Source organism: Meles meles, chromosome 20 (assembly GCF_922984935.1).
Source record: "Meles meles chromosome 20, mMelMel3.1 paternal haplotype, whole genome shotgun sequence".
Classification (NCBI taxonomy): domain Eukaryota; kingdom Metazoa; phylum Chordata; class Mammalia; order Carnivora; family Mustelidae; genus Meles; species Meles meles.
In genome coordinates this window covers 53,094,200-53,115,952 of record NC_060085.1, presented here as the reverse complement: position 1 = coordinate 53,115,952, position 21,753 = coordinate 53,094,200, and the positions used below count along the sequence as shown (strand labels likewise).

Here is a 21,753-nt window from a genome sequence, read left to right as displayed (position 1 = left end):
AGAATTTCCTCAACTTGATGAAGAACATCTATTTGAAAACTACAGCTAACATGATACTTAATGATTAAAAACCAAAGGCTTTCCACTAAAACTGGGAACAAAGCAAGGCAATCAGTTCTGACCATTTACATTCAAACAGTGCTAGGCAATCTCGCCAGGGCATTAAAACAAGAAAAGGCGCACAGATTGGAAAAGAAGAAATAAAACTGTCCCTATGTGCAGATAACTTCATTGTCTAATAAAAAAAAAATCCCAGTGAATCTACAGAACAAACAAAACAAAGCTCTCCCAGAACTAGTAACCGAGTTCAGTAAGGTCACAGAAAACAAAATAAACACGCAAAAAAACCCGTTCTATCTGTATAGTAGCAAAGAACATGTGGACACCAGAATTAAAAATACAGTGCCATTTACAATCACACAAAAAATATATAGGGTAAATTTAAGACACAGGCATAAATTTTTGTGCCAAAAACTACAAAATACTGAGGAGGAAGATCTAGATGAATGAAGAGGCCATAGTGTGTTCATGGATCCAAAAACTCAAGGTAGTAAAGATGTCAGTTCTGTGAGGTTGCTATCAAAGTCCCAGCAAAATTTTTGTAAATGTGGAAAAGATTATTCTAAAAATTATGTGGAAAGGCAAAGAAGCTAGAAGAGCTGAAACGGTTTTGAAAAAGAAGAATAAAATGAGAATAATTCTACTTCACTTCAAGACTTATCTAGAAACCAAGGCTGTGTGGTATTGACAGCGATGATGCATAGATTAATGGAGTGGAACAGAGGATCCAGAAATAGATGGATCCAACCGACCAATATTTGACAAAGGTACAAAGCAGTTCAGTGAAAGAAAGGTAATAACCTTTTCAAAAAGTAATGTTGAAGTGGTGCACCTGGGTGGCGCAGTCAGTTAAATGTCTGATTTGGCTCAGGTCTCTGGGTCCTGGGTTCCAGCCCGTATCAGGCTCTTTACTCAGCAGGGTCCCTGCTTCTCCTTCTCCCTCTGCCTCCCTCCCTCTCTCTCTTTCTGTCTCTCATGAATAAATAAATAAAATGTTTAAAAAATAAAAATAAGATGAAAATTCTCACTTATAAAAATAGTAACAATAATAATGTTGAAGCAAAGTGAATATCTCTGGGCAAACACCACCACCAACAAAAAAATCTACCCAAGCCTCACACCTTACACAAAAATTGGCTCAAATGGATCACAGACTTCAATATAGAATATAAACTACAAAACTTTTAAGAAAAAAATTAAAAGGAAAATCTTCAGTTCAGACTTGATCCCAAAAGCATGATCCATGAAAAAAGAAAAAATACAGAGATGAAGTGGACTTCACCAAAGTTCAAAGCTTGTGTGCTACAAAACATTCTTTCAAGAGAACAGAAAGACGAGCTACAGGCTGGGAGAAAATATTTGCAAATTACTGAATCTGACAAATTACCAGTATCTGACAAAAAAAAAAAAACAAACAAACAAAAAAAAAACCAACTCTCAAAACTCAACTGTTTAAAAAAATAATTAACAATCTAATTGGAAAATGGGCAAAAGTCACAAAGAGACATTTCTCCAAAGAGGATGTGCAGGTGACAAATAAGCACGTGACAAGATGTTCAACATCATTAACCAATAAAGAATATGCATGTTAAAACCACAATGAAATATTACACACCCGTCAGAATGGCAAAAATACAAAATCAAATGCTGACCAGGAGGCAGAAATATTGGATCATTCATACGCTGCTCCTGGGAATATAAAATGGCACACAGCCCCTCTGGAAAACAGTTTGGATATTTCTTTGAAACACACACACACACACACACACACACACACACACACACACCTATATATGCGACTACCATGCAACCCAACAATTGTACTCTCGGGCATTTATCCCAAATAAATGAAAATTTACATTCACACAAACACCCTGTACAGAAATACTTATAGTAGTTTTAGTCATCATAGCCAAAAACTGGAAATAACCCAGATGTCCTTTACTAGATAAATGGATAAACAAACCGTGGTCCCTTCATATCATGGAGTGAACTATTGATACACACACCACCTGATGAATCTCCAGAGAACTGGACTGAGTGAAGAAAGCCAATCCCCAAAGGTTACATATTGTATGGTTCCATTTACAGAACACCACTGAAAGATCAACATTATAGAGATGGAGAACAGAATCATGATTTCCAGGAGTCAGGGATGAAGTCAGGGAGGGAGGAGGTATGAGGAAGTTGTGCTGGTGAACAGATCTATATCTTGAGTGTGATGGTGCTTAGAGAAAACTGCAAAGTGATCATATTGCATAGACCTACACACACACACACACACACACACGTACATGGAACACTGGTGAAATCCGAATTATCTCCATGGGTTGTACTAATGTCACATGCCTGTTTTTGAGAGTGCACTCTAGTGCGAGATGTGAACTCTCCCAGGTCAGCTGGGAGAAGGTCCCCAGGACATCCCTGAACACTGGCATCACTAGGGGAGGGTGCATGAGACTTCCCTATACATTCCTTTACAACTTGCTTTGAATGAATAATTATTTCAAAATAGAAGGGATTCCTGGGTGGCTCAGTCATTAAGTGTCTGTCTCCGGCTCAGGTCATGATCCCAGGGGCCTGGGATCAAGCCCCACATCAGGCTCCGACCCTGCTCAGCGGGATGCCTACTTCTCCCTCTCCCGCTCCCCCTGGTTCTGTTCCCTCTCTCGCGGTGTCTCTCTCTGCCAAATAAATAAACAAAAAAAAAATTTTTTTTAAATAGAAAGTTAAAAAAAAATAAACTAAAAAAACATTAAAAAAATAGAAAGTTATAAATGAGTATATAGATAGATAGGTAAAGGAATGGAACCTGACATTGGAGAGTCATTTAGCATCCATTCTCTTCTGCTGCTATTTAAGAAACACTTCTAGAAGCTAAGGCCTTTACATATATTATACTTCGGTTACTCCTCTCAAAAATCCTGAGTAATAGGTATTATTATCTCTATCCTGCAGATGGAGAAGCAGACTCAGAAACAAAGCCACTTGCCCAAGGGCCTCTGTCTGTCAAGAGCACACATTTGTGCCCACTCTGCACCACTCCTACCCTTGAAGGCCACACCAGCCAACTAATGGATTACCCCATCTGACACCCTGCCAGGGCTGGACTTGCTCCCCTCAGAGGGCCTGGAGCCTGGGAGGCAGGGCAGGGGGGGTGCTGGATACCCACAGGAAGGTCTTGATGAGGAAGTACGGGGGTGGGTACCTGGAGGGCAAGATCAGCTCCTGGGATGTAGTTGGGGAACTGGACCACTCCTGCTTCTTTTCAGTCTTCACCCACCCCTGATGCTGGCCCTGGCCCATGCCCAGTGTAGGCACACAGGGGACATTCCCCAGCACTATTCCCTCCCTATTCTTTCCTGACTGGCTCCCTATCAGACCACCCACCCCTAACCAATGCCATCTCCCCTTTTCCAGAGCTGAACTTCATCACCCAGTCCCCAGAGCCAGCAAGACATGGGCCCCATTTTCCAAATCCTGACGCTTCTCATTTAACCTGAAGACTTGGAGGGGTGAGTTGGAAATGGGTTGGACTGGGACTGGGGGGTGGGATAGATATGGAAGAAAGCACTGTTTGGGGGCTGCTGATGGAGGGTCAGCTGAGCAGGAAAGCGAGAGTTTGACAGCAGCTCCCTTCCCTCTTGCAACCTCAGAGAAGGCACATGAATTATTTATGCACCATTGTTTTGATTTGGGAAAACTGCCCCACATTCCTTTTGCATTTAAATAGGGATTATGGCCTAAAATTCAGAGAAGGGAGGCAGCAACCCTGACCTGGTGAGCTGAGTCTCAGTTCCCTCATATGTAAAACAGGGATAATGGCAGCATCTCTGTCTTATGAAGGCCAAGCAAAGATGATCCATGTAAAGTCCTTAGCAGAGTAGCTGGAACCTAGTAGGGGCTCAATAAATGCTTGTTGACTGAACAGACATACTGGATGCCTAATGCATGTTAGCTAAATAGGGCAGCCCTCTCTCTGGGGTCACAGTGCCACCCTGCCTTCCAGAGCCAGCCCTTGTGGCAGTTCTGTAAGATTTCTCCAGCTCCTTCCTGGGAAGCATGTCTTCCTCTGTCCCGTTGAAGCTCTTCTTTGGATCTCTGTTACTGTCTAGCTCAGTCCACTTTGCATTATATACCCATGAACCTCAAAGTCCAGGGGTGCACCCCCCATCCCACCCCTGTTAGGGACCAGAGCTGGCATGGCTCATCTTTCAGCATCAGACCCAACTTACCTTCAGAAAGAACATCCTCTGAGCCAGAGCTCAGAGACATCATCTCATCTGACCTTACCAGGGGGCGTCGTTACCCTTTCACAGATGGAAAGACAGTAACTGCCCAGACAGGAGCAGGGAGAACCAGGTGATGCCTCCAAGATTCTCAGCTCACTTCCTACTACGCCACCCTGCATATGCCAAGAAAGATGAGTAACTCTGGACAGAACTGGGGAGGGCCAGACAGGCCACACATCTCTGTCCCCACCTCCCAGATCACCCAGACTTCTGGCTTTGCTCAAGTTTTGCTTCTCGCCCCAGCACTTTGTGGCTAACCAGATTGTTTCCAAACATGTTACATAATTGCTCACATATTTATGCCATCTCTTGAATATTAAACGATTGATAATATGGAACAGAAACATGGGCGTTCAAACCCAGCAGCTTTTGACAGGCGTGGGTGGGGAAGGAGGTTGAGGAGAGCCATCTCTGAGCCATTTACGGGAGGAGAAGGTGACATCTCCCCTCTTTTCCCGAGATGGGTTGAAAGGCTTCCCAGGCCCATGGTTGGCAACCACGATGTAGTGGAATTTTCACTATGCGGTTGGGCCTCTTTTATTACATAATGAAAAAGATGCATTATCATTTCCCTAAAGGATGCCTGAAACCAGAGCCTGGCCACCTGTTTGCTTATTCATTTATTGAGCACCCTCTGTTTTCAGTCCCTGTTAGGCTTTTATTCACCCAGAAGCGTCCTCGTGAATGAAATGAATGAGACCCCCATCCTCGTGGTACTGCCACTCCAGTGGACAGCTAAACAAATCAATAGACGGCTTCTGAGCATCACAAGCAGTGTGAACAGAACAAAACAGGTGGCAGGGTAGGACTGGTCAGCAGTCCCCTGAGGAGGGACATTTGACTAGAGGTCTCTGTGGTAGAAGCGGCCAGCCATGCAGAGGTCCAGGTTTGGGACAAATGTTCCTGGCCGCTGGGAGGGCCCCAGGAGCAAGTAGCCCATGGGAGAGGGCAGTTGGGGAAGAGTGAGGAGGACAATGGGTTGGGAAGGGTGAGGTGGAGCCTCTACCTGGTGGATGTTTGGAAACCATTGTTCTGTAGTTGGGAGAGGGCTTGGGGGTGTGGGCCGGGCCAGGAAGGGCTGGGTCTAAAGTGCTGGTAGATGGGGTTCCCCCAGCCCCAAACCTGACCTCCCAGCCTCTGGAGGGAATCTGCCCAGGGTGATGGTGAGTTTCTCCTAGGGCGGCTGTGGAAGTCTGGCCTGACCCAACAGGAGTCACAATAACTCTGATATCAGCCATGAAGGTACCTGGATTTACTCAGCACCTAGACTGAGCCAGGCACTGGAATAAGCCCTTTGGGCTCACCATCACCCCGGGACACATACAGTTTTACTGTCCCCATTTTACAGAAGAGCGAACCAAGGCCCAGAGTGGTTAAGTAAAATGCTCACAGTCATCCAGGGAGTGCATAGCAAAGTGGGGATATGAACCTAGTCAGTCTTTCTCCACAAATGTGAACCTCAATCCATATTGGCTAAATGAATTAATAACAATAATAGTAAACACTTATTATAGTGCTGGCCAAGTGCCAGGTCCTGTTTTTAGTGCTTGAAAACATTCATCCCTTAGTCTTCACAACAGTTCCAGGAAGTAGGCGTGACCACTAGCCCCACTTTACAAAATGAGAAACTGAAGGATAGAGGGTTGTATCACTTACCCTAGCAGGGATTCGAACCTGGAAGGTCTGGCCGAATTTGCATGTCGGAGCAATGCGTTAGGCTGTTGTCGGAACACCCATTTACAAAGCAGCTTGGGCCTCCTTCAGATGTGGACAGTAGTACCCACAGCTGGGCATTGCTGGGAGTGGGAGACGCACCGGAACGTGCTCTGTAGGAGGTGAAAACTTGCACAAATGAGCTTGAAAGTATTTGAGGATTCCTTCAAGATTATTTATTTATTTGAGAGAGAGAACACAAGCAGGGAGCAGAGGGAGAGACAGAGGGAGAAGCAGGCTCCTCACCAAGTAGGGAGCCTGATGTGGAGCCCCATCCCAGAACCCCAGAATTACGACCTGAGCTGAAGGGAGACGCTTAACAGACTGAGCCACCCAGGGCCACCAGGACTAGAGGATTCTTAAACACCTTATCCTTTTAAGTTGGAATGTTTCCCTCCATCCTGTTTTCCCCAATGAGAGAATGGAGAAAAATGTGGGCCCTGCCCTGGCCAGACAGCCCCAGAGCCCGAAATACAGGAGACAGAGCAAAGAGCGGGGGTCCTGCCCTCAGACCGCTGGTATCAGCTTGTTAACTCGGGTAAGCTCTTTGCACATGCGACGGGTCTGGGGAGGTAGCACAGTGCTGACAGCCCAGCAGCCCGGCCCATGTCTGCTAGCATCAGGTCCTAGCCGTGCGATCCTGGGCCAGTTATTTAGACACTCTCCCACCTCAGCTTTATATTCTTTAAAAAGGGAGTGGGAAGTCCTCCATTTTGAGGCTATTGGAAGGAGTACGTGGGAGGGAAAAGCAGATGTGCCCAGCAGAGCCCGGGATGTCAACAGCGGGTTTCTGTTCTCCTAGTGTCTCCCATGGGAATAGTTGAGGCCCCCAGGCCCCTTTCTGCTGGGACCATTTCAGACTCTCCGCTGCACAAGCAGTGGAAACAGTTCACCGTCCGTATCAGTGTACGGCAGCTGCTGTAACAAAGCATCAGCTGCATGGCTGGAAGACAGAGATACTTGTTGTCACCAAGTGTCAGCTGGGTTGTTTCCTAACAAGCCCCGAGAGGGAGGATCTGTTCCCGGCTCTGGTGTTTCCTTCAGGGGCAATCTTCAGCATTCCTTGGCTTGTGCGTACAATACCCTGACCCCCCACCTTTGGTGTCATTGTCCGTGCATGTGTGTGCCTCCAGATATCCCCTTTTCATAACGACACCAGTCCCATTGGATCAGAGCCCACCCTGACAACCTTGTCTTAACTAGCGTGCCTCTGTAAAGATCCTGTCTACAAATAAGGTCACGTCCATAGTTCCTGAGGGTTAGAACTCCAAAGTACCTTTCAGAGGAAAAGCCTAATTCAACCCCTAACACTATCATAATTGTTTGAAGTGGATTCTGGAAGGGCCATCAGTGCATTCGTGACATTTCTTAAATAGCCTGAAAGAATATTTTACATCATTTTCCAAAAGGGCAACATCCTTCTCAAAATCACTCCTTAGCTTCCAGGAGCTTCCCATTAACTCTTGGCCTTAACAAACTCCAGCGTGGGTCTCTGGGGCCATCATCTTCCATGAAGAGCAAGCAGCCTTGAATCTGAGCTCTTTGTTAGCCCCGACTGCACCAAACTCAACAAACACGGGAAGCTAGAGGCCTAGCCTTTGAGGCAGTCACAGGCGAGGGTCCCAAGGACAGGCTGGCAGGCAGCTTGGCTGTTATTACTGGACAGGTGGGTGCTGGGGGCCACAAGGCCCTTCCCAGCAGTGATCCTCGGTGTGAAGGAGAAGCCTTCTTTCCTACACTGCTTCTTGTCTTTGTTTCCTTGAAGGGGAAAATGCCCTTTCTGAGTGCTCTGAGAGCACAGGAGAAACCCCACTGGCTCTTTGGGCAGTCAAAAGCACTTCAGTCACTCACTTTTCATTCTGGGATGACACCTACTCCAGAATCTGTCTACATAGCAAGTCCCAAGTGCAGAGGAACCCAAACCTGCTCCACCCCCAGCTGGCGTCCTCAGCTTGGCCAGGATCCCTGGAGAGGTCAGGAGTCAGTGGTAGATGCGCCCTTCTTGACAGATCCTTATATTTAAAATAAGCTTTCCCACCCAAATGTTGAATGTTCCCATATTGCTTGAACCGAGAGCAAACAACCTGCATTTCCAATGCCTCAGTGACCACGGAGGACAGTGCACAGTGGCATTGCACTGATTAGAGCACCCAGACTAGGCACAAGCTTACTGAGGTGCTAGGTTTGAATCCCAGGGCTGCCAGTCTGAGTTCTGTGATCTGAGGTGAATCTTGTCACTTTTCCAGTCTCCATTTCCTCAGGTGCAATGTAGGGAGAGTTCCTACCACACAAGTGAGGGGTGTCTGTAGAGGACTTCACATGGTGCTAGGTAACCAGCCTGAATTGCCTGGCTTCTCTCTTTGGGCCTCGGCTTCCTCCCCTGCAGACAAGGGTATGGGACTGGACATACTGGGTTCTGGCCAGTTCTGTGTGACTGCTGGGAGTAGTCTCCAGGGAGTCTAGCATCTGGCTGAGCAGAGGGAGCATCTCCTGCCCACAGGCCTGCCCACCAGGAGCTCACTGTGTGACCTGGGGTGGTGGCCTTCTGCCCTGCATTGGCCTCGTGGCTCCAAAGCATCTTCACGGGGACAACCCTCGGCCCCTTACATAGACTATGTCTCCTAGTTGGCCCCAACTGATGCTTGTCAAACTGACTGCACTGCTGAGTCAACTCACCCAAACTCCAGAGGGCAGAATGTTTTACCCCTTCCAGGAGCTGGAGGCAGCAGAGGGAGGTCAGTGTCCCCAGGACACTATTTCCAAAGAGGAGTTGAGTAGAAGGTGTGTCTGAATGAAAGCCCCAGTGCACTAGTGGTGGGCTGTGGGACCCCAGGGTCAGGAAGCCTGGGGTGGGCCGCACTCCAATCTGTCTCCCTCAACACTTGCTGTCACAGGGGAAGATCTGAGCCCAGGCCTTGACTGTTCACAATGTCCCTGGGGGTATTCTGCTTATTGAATTACACCCAGGGGAGGATGAAACAAAAAATTATGTAGCAAGTAGAGTGGGTTCGTGGGAGGATGCAGAGAGCAAGAACTTTGAGTTCAAACTGGGGCCTGGTTGTCCCTTCTCCGGTCCTCAGTTGGCTTATCTGGAAATAGAACAGCAACCACATTGCAGGTGGTTTTGCCGATGGAGGTCTCTAGTAGGCTGTGTGCCTGCCCCACCAGCTGGTCATGAGGCAGGATGTGCCCCCTCTTTCTGGGCCCCATGCAGCATGCAGTCCCTCGGATGCCAAGAGCAGAAACCTCTGGGCCCCAACTCTACATGCCTTGCCTTCTGGGTCTTTCCCTTCACTCGGTCTGACTTTAGTGGATGCTGGCAGCTGTGGGGGCAGAAGCCCTGTGTTCAGACATGGAGGGATCAGACGGGGCCCTTCACTGATGGGTCGGCCTTAGTGTGCCCATCTGTAGACTGGGCACAACATCCCTTGCCTTGGGGGTTCTATGAGAGGTATTGAGATAACCTATACGTGCGGGCCTGGTAAGTCATTGCTCAAAACTATTTCTGAGTCCACTGGGGTCAAAGCCTACTGGGCTCCCCAGTGTCACAGAGCTCCCTCAGGCCTGGCTCTCAGCCTTGGCCTGCCTGGGTTGGTGGGAGAAGTAAGAAGGTGTCTGCCTTCCCCTTGCTAGGCCAAGTGTAAATAAAATGTGTAGGATCTTATTATTAAGAAAAAAACCACAGAATTCCTGAACAGCCTCACCCCATGATAGAAGCTTTCCCCCAACTCCTTGATTGATAACTTTTTAATATTTTTCTGGTTGCTTCCAGGGATGGGAACCTCACTATCTGTCATGTGGCAGAGACCAGAGACAGCACACAGTTCATGCACTTCATGCCCAGGCATTTTATGCATTAAAACTCACACTCCTCGCTCAGGCCATTGTTACTCTTCCTTTAGAAACAGCTTTAACAATGAGAATTCCTTAAGCCAGAGATGGGAGACCCTGCTCAGGGTTCACCTCCCCTGTAACCGTCCCCAACATTAACTCCACCTCCATGAAAATGAATCACTCCATCTTCCCTGTCCCTGCTGCTCTTCTGACATGCCTCTGTCATCCAACACATCATGGGTGTTTCATTCGTTGTTTTTTTGGTTTTTTTTGTTACCTCACTCTGTCTAGACCCTAAACTCCCAACAGAGGGAGTGAGGCAGTAGAAAGAGCTTGCTTGGGACTTAGAATCAAGGAGGTCTGACCTTCAGGCCTTATTTTCTTTAGCCACATAACCCGGAGGAGGTGATCTGGCCTCTCTGAGCCCGTGGATCAAGGCCAGTGTCTTCCTGATCCTCTCCTTCCCTGTGCAATAAGCTGAAGTCCTGCTTCTCTCTGTATCCCTAGTCCCTGACACACAGTAGGTGCTCAGAACTGGTTGAATAAAGGAGGTGCAAGGAAGCCACGGGCGGGGTATGTTATGAGAGTGCAGGGGAGGGAGCTTGCTCCTGGAGGGGAACACACCGCAGTCATGGAGCGCTTACAACACCAAGCCAAGAGCAGAGATAACCAGTTGGAAAATAAGAACCATGGGTCTTATTTTGCAAACTGATAGTGATGCAGGGCTACTTAGGGAAGGGGCAGCAGAGAGAAACACACTGACAAGAGCCTTGTGTCACCACCCAGGGGTCGCCCCCTAAACACTGCCATCCCCACAGACCCCGCATGAGCTTTGTTCAACAGAAAGTATTCATCTGGTGCCTGCATGACTGAATCCGTGTTTTAAAAATATCAGAGTCTGGGAAGAGAAGGAAGATGCTAGGTTGACTAAGTAACATGTTTGCAGCATAGATGTTCTACTATTGTCGAATAGGAACTGTTGTGATTAGCACACTATCAATTCACTGAAAAGTGAAAAAAAAACATAGTCAGGGGTGAGTTCCTCACACCTGAAATGTTTAAAAATAAAACAGACGTCAGCACACAAAGGAAGAATTTTGCAAAAGCCAGGAAACCACTCTGTGGACACGCTCTCCCTCCAGTCAGGTGGGAGAGAGGACCTGGTGCTCTACATGATGGGGAACAACACGTTTCCTTCCTGCACTCTGGAAACAGAGAGAAGAGGATGGGGCATATGGGAACAAGCAAGGCTGGAGAGGATTCCTGGAGGAGGTGAGAGCCAGGTTGTTTGGCCTAGGCCCTCCCCACCTTCCCCTGGCTGGCCTGTCCCCAGCGTTCACATTCACATGACCCCACTTTGTTGGAAGCCTCCGTTCTTGGGTCTGGCCAGATGCACCCATGGTGGCCGCCCTCTCCTCATGGTCCCACGGCCATTCAATACCAGCCAGTCGTACAGGGAGTCCTTGGAACAAAAGGACTTCCAGGTAACCAGGACTGGGGCCAGAGTGCCGCTGATAGGATCAGAAGCCTCAAGTGAACAGGGATCCAGAAGGAAGGCAGGGGCTCAGAGAAACACCCTGCCACCCATACTGCCTCAGGCAGAGGCTGCTGTTTTGCCAAGCACGGTGGAGGCCAGCCACGCTTCCCTGCCCCGCCCTACCCCACCTCTCCCCTGATCCCAAGGCCAGAAAGGGAGGCAAGCCTGCTGGCAGCGGGACTGGGTGCGGTGGCCACCTCACAGGGTGTAGACGCTCCAGTGGCTGTCAGCGCTGAAGACAAGAGGTCAGAGTAGGGGTTTGTGTCCGTTGCCTGGGACTCAACAGGGACAGCAGGGGATTCACCACCATCTCCAGCCCAGGTAGGGGAGGGTAGCTGGGCCCCTTAAGGGTCTGGGTCTCAGGTAAGAGGGGGGACCTGCAAACCTTGGAGTCCGGGGCTGGGAGGGAGGCCGGAGGGTGAGGCCTGGTCTGGACAAGCCCTGCGGACACTGACAAGCAGCCCCCTGGGGGCGACGGTCTCTGGCCTCCCTCAGCTCGGCAGGCACCCTTCCTCTGGAGGGTTGCTAGAACATGCGAGAGCCTGAGCTCTGGAGTCAGACGGCCCAGGTTCAAACCCGGACACCTGTGTGACCTTGCACGTTCACCTCTGCCTCTCTGTGCCTCAGTTTCCCACCCTGTACAATGGAGGTGGTGCCAACAGCCCCTGTTCCCTAAGGCCTTTGTTAAGACCCGATGAGACAGTGGGGACCTTAATATAGGTCCATGCTCTGGAGCTCAGAGCATCACCCCTGCTCCCTGTCACTCCCTGACCCTGACACCAGCTCTCAGAGCCGCAGTCAGTGCCTGCTGCCCCTTTCACAGGTGCAGCCGGACAGAGATGACCTGGATCCGGGGTTTGGATCCTGTGTCTGCAAACTTTATAGCTAGGAAGGTTTAGACAAGTTCTTGGCCCTCTGACCCCTATTTTTTTCACATAGGACACGGGAACAATTATGGGACCTACTCCACAGGATATTCATAAGCATGAAATTATGCTGCACACAAAAAGGGCTTATCCTCTACCCCATACTTATATTGAGACCCATTTTCACAGCCATCACCACCACCATTATCACTGTTATTGTTGTTGTTGTTGTTGTTGTTGAAAAGGAAGGCTCAGAGAGGGAAGAAGACTTACTTGTGGTCACACAGCAAGGCAGAGGGCAAGACAAGACACAGCCCTGGTTTCCCAACCCCTCATCCCTGCTTTCCACTCACCTCACCATCTCACTGGCCTTCTTTGCCACCTCTGAGCACATCTTGCCAAGAGCTTGGTTTCTCCTTGCAAGAGGTCACCCTAAAGTGTCTGAGAACTGGCCTCCCCTGACCTCACTGTTCCCAGGCACGGATTTGGGGACCCCCACAGGGAAAGCCAGCATCCCCCAAGAGGTTAGGTCAGCAGAGAGCCAGGGCAGGGGGGTTACCTTCTCCCCATGATTTCCACAGCACCCCTCTAAAAGCTCCTCCCCCATTGTCCTCAGGAGCCTTAGCCAGGGGGATGCCTGAGGGGGACAGGGTGTAGCTTTGGGTCTGAAAACTGCAGAACTTCTTATAGCCCAAGAGGCTCCATTAGAAAGGAAAGAATGAGGACTCCAACTTCCAGCAAAGTTGCCTGGGACCCGGGTGACAGGTCTGGAACATCATCCTCAGGCATCTCTTGGTTCCATTAGCAGATGGACCCCCTCTGCAGGCTTGTCTCTGTCTCTTTCACCTGCCCATCAGAGTTTGGGCCTTCTCTGGCAGGGAGGGACAGAGACACAACAGGAGGCAGGGGAGGCAGAGGAAGGAAAGGGTGGGGTTTGCTTTAAAGGAAAAGATGAGTTATGTACCTGTTTTAATAATATAAATAGTACTTGAGCAATAATAATAGTAATTGTTCCTATTTTTGAATACTTACTATGCACCAGGCATGGCACTAAGAACTTTAAATACGTCACCTCAGTTAATCTTCACTACAGCCTGAACAGGTAGAAAATACCATTGTACCCATTTTACAGATGACTACATCAGAAGAGGCTTATATATATACCCTGTGGTGACTACAGATGCCAAGTAGATGATACAAGGGAATCATAAATTCTGCTTGGAGTGTAATAGGGAGCTCTGGGGACTGTGGCAAGTTGCAGAAAGTCACTTGGTATTGTTTTGTTTTGTTTCATTTTGATGTGTGATATACGTACATTAAAGTGGCAAAGTATGCTAACCTTAAATGTACCACTTGATGATCTTTGCATTTATTTATACATGTGCTACCAGCACCCAAATCAACATATAGAATATTTCTAGTATGCTGAAACATTCCTTCTGAGGTGCTCTAATTTAATTATACTTTTTATTTCTTTAATTCTGCAAAACTTTCAAAGTCAAGAGGAGCCCAAGGACACACAATGACTAAATATAATATGATATCCTGTATGGGACCCTGGAACAAAAAAAAGACTTTAGGTAGAAACGAAGGAAATGTGAATCAAGCATGAACTTTAGTTAATAGTAACATATCAATATTAATTCATTAATTATGAAAAATGTACCATACTAGTATAAGCTGTTAATACTAGGGGAACTAGCTGTGGGGGAGATGAGAGCTATTCTTAGCAACGTTTATTTGCAAATAGAAAAGTGTTCTAAAACACAAGGTTTATTAAGAGAGAAAAAGCGCTCTGCAATTCCTCCAGCAAAATATGTCGGTAGGCCTTTAAGGATCTGGCCTCTGAGCTGCCAGTTTGTGACGTCCAGGGCTATAATGCCCTCATTGTACAGATGGGGAAACTGAGACGCAGAAAGTGGAAGCCCCCTCCAGCAGGTCAGTGGCAGAGCCAGAACAAAAAGGCCAGTCAGGGCTCCAGCTGCAGAGTGGGGCATGGGGTGTGAGTGTGCATGTGGGGTTGCCAGTGTCTCCCCAGATCTCTGTGTCCTTTACTGAGGACTTGCCCTCCACGAAGCTGCCAGGGGCCAACCAGCTTCCCTTGACTGTTTCCTCCTGAGCTCCCCAGGGCTGTCAGTTAGAAACCAGTTCTCCCACTGGCCTCAGCCCCAGAGGGAGTGGTCATGGGCAGTTCCTGTTCTGGGAGCAGGATGTCACCTTCCCATCCCAGCCAGTCCTGATACACATTTTGGGTGTCCCCCATGCCCAGCACAGGATCTGAGTTGAGTGCTGGATGGATGGGTGAGTGAAGAATTGAAGGAGGGATGAAATAAGTGGCAAGGGTGGGTAGTTAGGGGTGTGTGGAGGGAGATAAAGGGGGCCCGGAGCACAGATTCTGCAGCCAGATGGACTGGGTTGAACCCTGACTCTGCAGCTTCCAGACACATGACGTTGGACAAGACACTTAACCTCTCTGTGCCTCAATTTCTTCAATTTAAAATAGGGATAACAGCAGTATCTGTGAGGAAGGGAAGTAATAAATATAGGAAAGGAGGGAAGAGAAATAGGGGAGGGGTGATGATTTCGTTTTCATATCAGGACATGGAAACTCAGACAAAGCCATACAACTAGCCACTGACCCAGAAAAGGTGGTTAGAAGACAGGTCTGGGAACCAGGCTGCTGGGGTTCAAATCCCAAGGCTATCTTTTACTGGCCACATAGCCTCGGACAAGTGAGTTAACATCTTTGTGGCTCAGTGTCCTCACCTGTAAAATGGGTGTGGTAACAATCGTATTCATGAGATTTCATGAGGACTAAGTAATTGATTGGTATGTGTATAGCGTTTAGGACTATTCCTGGCATGTTTTAAACAGCCCCTGGCATATAAGGAGTGTTTATTAAATGGAGGAAAAGTCTTATGCCAGAAGCCCACTCTCTTCCTTGAATGGGCACCAACTTCTAGGAGAGATCGAGGTCCAGGCACTGTAAACTCACCCGCTGAATCCAGGTGAGAACCCGCCTTAATGAAGTCACATGGGGAGAGTGTAGAACTGGTGACCAGCTGTCCATCTCTATGGCCTCACCCACCTCTAGCCAACCCCAAGATAGGCAGCACCTCTAGTAGTTTAAGAGTAGCCAGAAATCTGGATTCTTATCCACAATTTCTCAATTTTTAAACATTGGCACTTAGTTCAATTTTATTTTAAGCTCTTAGCAAAACAAACAAATTTATTTTAAGCTGGCTGCTTTCCTAAGTGGCTGGTTTGCAGCCTCTACCCCAGTCCAGTCCTGCCAGTTTGCTTTCTTTAACTTTTCTGCTGCATATTAGAGGAAAGGAAACTGAGGCCCAGAGAGAAATGTTTGAATCCATTATGTCTGACCACTTAGTGGAGTCAACAGGCAGTCTGCTAGTTCCCCTCTCCTGGCTGCAAGCTACAGGTTTCCCCAGGTAATCAGACTTTGGACCAGGTAAGGGAAAGAGCTCAAAAGGGAATTTTCCCTTCAGCCCAAGGTTCTTGCAGTAGCATACTTGAAATATGCCGTTTGTTAACTAAGTATCATTTGCACCGTGCATCCGGGCTACAGCTGAGTGTGAAGCAGGAACTGCTCCTGCTTCCAAAGCCATAACAGAGATTTGCAGTGTATGATGCTCCAACTTCACTCCCAGCCCTGGCTCAGCGGGTAGGGGGCCAGGATTGCAGGACGTTCATTCCTAAATCTCACCATTTGCCACTCCGTCGTGACTAAAGGAGCAGCCAGCGGTAAGCTCTGTTTTGTTTTTTGTTTTTTTTTTTAAAGATTTATTTATTTGACAGATAGAGATTACAAGTAGGCAGAGAGGCAGGCAGAGAGAGAGAGAGGAGGAAGCAGGCTCCCCACTAAGCAGAGAGCCCGATGCGGGGCTCGATCCCAGGACCCTGGGACCATGACCTGAGCTGAAGGCAGAGGCTTTAACCCGCTGAGCCACCCAGGCGCCCCGGTAAGCTCTGTTGTAAAGGAGGTCACTAAGCGGGAGCTAGAGGGGTTTAGGAAAAAGGGGAGGCGTGTTCTGGAGAGAACTTTTAGAGGAATATTGTTGGCGAAGAGAGTTAATTTATAGGCTTGTCATGCTCCAAACTTGAGTTGTTTTCTCTTTCTTGTTGAAAAAGCGCCCTTTGGTTCTCACTTATTTAACCAGACTGTGCCGCCATTGCCAGATGAGGCAATTTTACAGATGAGTAAAATGGGGTAAATATTGTACTCGCTTCCCGCCACTGGCAACAAGGGGGAAATGAGACGGCATGTGCAGAGGATTAAACAATACAAAACAGCCTTCGTTCTCATTGTCAGCAGCAGCCAGGCTGCCTGCATGCACAAGAGACAGCTGGAGAACCTTCTACTCTTGGCCTTTCTTTACCCTGTCTATGTGACGGTGACCTTCACTTTGTCTGGAGAGTCAGGGCATCTGCTAGCTGTGGAGTACTTCTTGTGGGTCAGGTTCTGTGCTAGACCCTTCTGTCTATTTTCTTTTCCTTAACCCTCAGAGCAACCCTGAGAAACCAATGCCATTATCATCTTTTCAGATGAAGTACCTGAAGCTCTGGGAGGAATGTGACTTATCCAAAGTCACCCCCAGGTGGGGACACAACCTTGAGCAAGTCCCATTACCATCCTGAGCTTCCAGCTTCCTCATTTGTAAAAGGAGGTTCAGGACACCCATCCCAGGGCTGCTGTGGGGATCTAGGAGATAATGACTTGGAAAGTGCACCGTCAGCTGTAAATCCCAGCCAAATGGACAGCATCAGTGTGAGTTTTGCAGAGACCTCTTCCCCTTTCGGGTTCAGTGCATTTTAGCAGCAAAAGTTATAGGGAAAAGTTATTTCGAGTGTCTGTTTCTTGGGTGGTTTCCAAAATGTGTCTCCCCCCTCCAGCTAACAAGTGTAAAGCTGGCTTCGGCAGAGGCTCTGCTCAGAGCAAGTCACTTCCAGTGGAATGATCTGGGATGTAGAAAGGAAATGGGCAGGATGGTCACAGGGGAGACAGGATCACAGAGAGGGCCTCAGGCTATGGAGTCAGAGAGATATGAGATCAAATCCTGGCTCTTCCACCTACTAGCTCTGTGACCCTGAGCCAGCTAGTTGACCTCTCTGATCCTCACACTGAGAATTGTTATGATGAAGGGCATGAGCAAGGCAGCTGAGAAGCAAAGCATGGGCATCCACAAACGTCCCGTGAGACCAGTTCCAAGTCCAAGACTGGAGCTGCAGACATTGCTGGGGGTGGGGAACAAGATAGAACCAGTCCAGAGTCTGGAAAGAAGGGACCCAGCAGAGAAGGGCCAGCTGCTAAGGTAGGAAAGACTGGTCAAGTTGGGCTTAGCAGTACATGTACACTGGAAAGAAAGACTGGTCAAGTAGGGCTTAGCAATACACATACACTGGAAAAGAAGACTGGTCAAGTGGGGCTTAGCAGTACACGTACACTGGAAATGAAGTCTGGTCAAGTCAGGCTTAGGTGTGCACGTACACTGGACCACAAGCAGCTGGAGGACAGGCATTCCATCCTCTTCATCTCGGTTGCCTGGTTCACAGCAGGTGCACAGCATACATGTAAAATCCTGAACTTAATATCCACTTTCCTTTGTGCCCCATGCTCACCAATTTAGTCCTCCTTATCCCTTGATCTCCAGCCCTACCACCCCACCTCTGTATAGTGTGGAAGAACACAGGCTGTGGTATCTGACAGACTCAGACTCAAGTCCAAACTCTGCCCTTTCTAGCTGGGTAGCATTGAGCAGATAACCTCCCCTCCACAACCCTCTTTTCTTTTCTGTAAATGGGCTGATCCTGCCTCCCTAGCAGAGTTATTGTAGGAGTTAGAGAGGATACATGTGAAAACACCTGGCATGGGCCCTGACATGTAGGAGGCGTTCTGAAGGTGGCATCAGGAAGTGAGGCTGCTCCTTACCAGAGTAGCCCGTGGCCACCTCCAACTTCTGCATATACCCACAGACCGAATTCCCAAAGGCACTGAGTGTGTCTTTATATTTTAGGGGACACAAGCACCTGGGTTGGGGACATGGATGCACTGCTACCTCTGACCCCACAGTCTCTTTACACAGTTTCCACACTGATCCTATATTGACTGGCCATGGTGGGGCTAATGATGTCCACAGAACACCTCAAAAATGAGCATCAGCAGGCAGATCACTGATCAGGATTAAAGCACCTGTCCATATTCACTAAGCCATCCTCTGGCTATGAGTATGGTAGTGTCTGTGAAAGTTCTCAGGTGGTAAGTGTATGAATGAAGGGTTCCTGGTCCCAGATCCCATGTCTTATTCTTGAGGGTGGCCTGTGTGCTCTGTGCCATTGCTGGACTGATGATTTATGGGTCCTTCTCTGGTACCTTGAGGTCAGGCTGAAGTCCTGAAAGATGGGACTGGCTCTGCTTCCCTGCAAGGACCTCTGGGGACAGGTGCAGCACTTGGAAGGAAACCCACAATGCTGTGGCCTGTAGGGCTGGGGACCCATAGAGGGGTAACCTGCCCATTTGGGATGTGTGTGCCCTTGAAGCTCAGCTGACAAGGGTCTCAGGACAGAGCTTGCCTATGTCTGGCTATCATCCCCTTACCCTACATGCTGTGCAGGCCCCATTCAAGATCTGGGAGCCAGGTTTGCCCCGCTATTAACTGGGAAAATGCTGCTTTAATGCCTGGCGCCATTGGAGGAGCTCCACAGCCATCCGCGAGAGACTTGGAGAGCTTATCTGCAGCAATTTAGCCTCCATGCCCCCCCTCTGAATCCATGGTGATAGATCATCTACATAGTTTGGTCCAATGCAAGTCAAAATGTCAAGGCACAATCTCTAAGCTCATTCTTGCCCCCACCCCCCGAACCCAGCCTCCTTCTCTTGCTCTGTATTTATTTAGGATATCTCTCTACCCACCTGCCCTGGGCAGCAGAGGGTTGGCCCATCCTCCACTACCTGCCAAGACTGGGAGTCTGAGCTTAAAACTAGCCCCCACCCTACCCCCACCCCTTACCACCTGCTCCTCTGCTGACTCCCACACCCAGCCTCTCCCTCCGGGCCCCCAAGCTAATTACAGGCTTCCCTAAATCATTGGAAGGAAAAGCTAATTAAATCAGGGTCGGCCATCCATTTTCTGGCTAAGGACAGGCAGCCCGACACCTTTCTTCCAGTCCAGGATCCTGAAACCATGGCTTGCAGCTTCATTTGAGTTGAGAACAGGTTTTTAATCTCTTAGGGCTGATTTTAGGAAGAGCAATAAGATGGGACATTTCCTCAATTGCTCCTTTGCACCATGTCAGAGTGACCATATGGGATCAGGTTGAGGGCCCGAAAAACTGAGGTGTGCCCAGATCTGTACAGCTGGGCAAGAATGTGTGAGGAGCCAAAGTAGGTGACAGTTTGACCTTGGAAATCCTGCAGCGCGCCAATGCCCCACACCCACTGTTTCAGATGGTGTGGAGCGAAGGGCCTTGCCTTCAATCCCAGGCCTGCTGTTGCTGGACCAGTGTCCCCGGGTGGCATTCTCCCCCTCTCTGAGCCTGAGTAATAACAGCGCCTACCTCACAGAGTTGCTGAGAATTAAACGAGATGACATATCAATCAGCCAGTGTGAAGCAGGTGCTGGGCCCATGTTTGTGGAATGAACAAGTGACTACAAAGTGCCACACCCAGAGTGAACACCCAAGCAATGTTAGTTCTCTCGTCCACCTTGGAATCCCCATGTGTTTGTTACTATAAATATTTACGGGACCCATGCACATAAAACCTATAGGTAAATAAATTTATTGCATGTTTTCCCCCTTTGAGATGTAAGAGCCAAAGGAGTCACAGGTGGGAGCGTAGGGGGTGTGGAAACTGAGGGCTCCCTTCCCATGGCCCGCCCTCCCATTTGCCCCTAGATGCCAGCCTGCTTTTCCTTTTTTCTGGCCCTCAGAACCCCTTGATATAAAGAGCGGTGCCTTGACGGAAGTCCCAGCTCTGATTCTCAGCCCCTTCCTGCTCTGTTCCCTCATGAGCCATGTCCTCACCAACTTCCTCAAAGGGGGCAACGCCTGAGGCCAGCATGTGGTTGTCCCAGCCACGTTTTTACAAAGAAGTGTGACAGGCTCAACTAAGTAAGGAGATCCCCAAAGCATGGAACCAATGGGGGAGAGTCCTCTGTAAGGATGAGGACCAACTCTGTGAGCCAAGTCTGCAGTCCGCTTTGAATTCCAGCTAGCTGTGTGGATTCCAAAAAATCAACCAGCCTCAGTTTCCTCCTTTGCAAAATGGGCATGAGAATAATAGTATATCCCTCTAGGGTTGTTATAGAGTTAAATTAATTCCTAGGGGCCAGGAGCTTGGGAGATGGCCTGGTCTGTAGTTAGCACTCCACAAGCATTAATCGTTCCTGGTATTTCTGAATGAGACTCTCAGAGACCCCTCATCACAGCCGGCCCAGCCCACTGGCCTGATGCCTTCCCTCTTACGGATGGAGTCTGGGGAGGAGAAGCCACTGGGCCACTGTCACTCAGAGTGAACATTCTGCTCCACTCCTCTCTCGAAGAGGAGAGTCTGAAAAACAACCTGAAGGTTTTGAAGGGGCGGGGAGTGGGAGGTTGGGGAACCAGGTGGTGGGTAATAGGGAGGGCACGTATTGCATGGAGCACTGGGTGTGGTGCAAAAACAATGAATACTGTTATGCTGAAAATAAATAAATAAATAATAATAAATAAAATACAAAAAAAAAAAAAAAAAAGAGGAGAGTCTGCCAGTGCCTGTAAGGACAAGGAGGGCTCAGGGCAAGGCGGGGGAAGCTATGAAGGCCCAGGCCTCCCTCAGAGGCTCTAGCAGAGTTGGGAGGTGGCTATAAATATGAGAGGCGAGGGGCTTTCTAACTAGGCCAGGAATGTGTGTTAGTCATTGAGGTCAGAGCAGGCCGCAGAAGCTCTTGGCTGGGAAAAGAGTATATCCAGGAGTGAGCTCTCCCGGCTCAGGGGAAGCCAGAGAGCTGAGGCACAGAAGGAGGGTGACGAGCAGAGCTCAGCTTGCTGGCACCCTACAACCTTGGTCAGAGGGGCACGGGCCAACCCCCAGGAAGGTCCCTTCTGCCTCTTCTAATCTCTGAGAAGTCCTACCTCAACCCCAATCAATCAGCCACCTACAACCAACCGCAGGCTGAGGCCATGCTGTGGCTCCCAAAGGGCACTCAGGCCACCATTCTGCAGAGTGAACAAGTGCATCTTTTCTATTTTAATAGCTGTGCACTTATTTTAATGTGTTGGGAGAAAAATACAACTGGCAAAGCAAATCCATGATCTCATGGCTATAAATGCTTAAGATAATACCAGGTAGGTGTATATATTTTTTTAAAGAGGGAGTTGATTTTTTTTTAAATGTATACTCGTGGAACTGAACCACCATTACTCAGGTTTGGGGGATTCTGGACCATAGGCAAAA

General features: G+C 48.7%; 1 protein-coding gene across 12 annotated transcripts in view; it reads left to right on the top strand.

Moving 5' to 3' along the window:
* Nucleotides 1–21,753, top strand: part of ATP2B2 (ATPase plasma membrane Ca2+ transporting 2) — a 367,384-nt gene that overhangs the window by 168,093 nt on the left and 177,538 nt on the right. For 11 of the 12 annotated variants that reach the window (XM_045990373.1, XM_045990365.1, XM_045990358.1 and 8 more), the window contains one exon: nucleotides 3,481–3,575. The exons of the other annotated variant lie outside the window; for it this stretch is intronic. The gene's annotated coding sequence lies outside the window, so the exon portion shown is untranslated. The remainder of the gene's footprint in view (nucleotides 1–3,480; nucleotides 3,576–21,753) is intronic. 12 annotated transcript variants of the gene reach the window in all.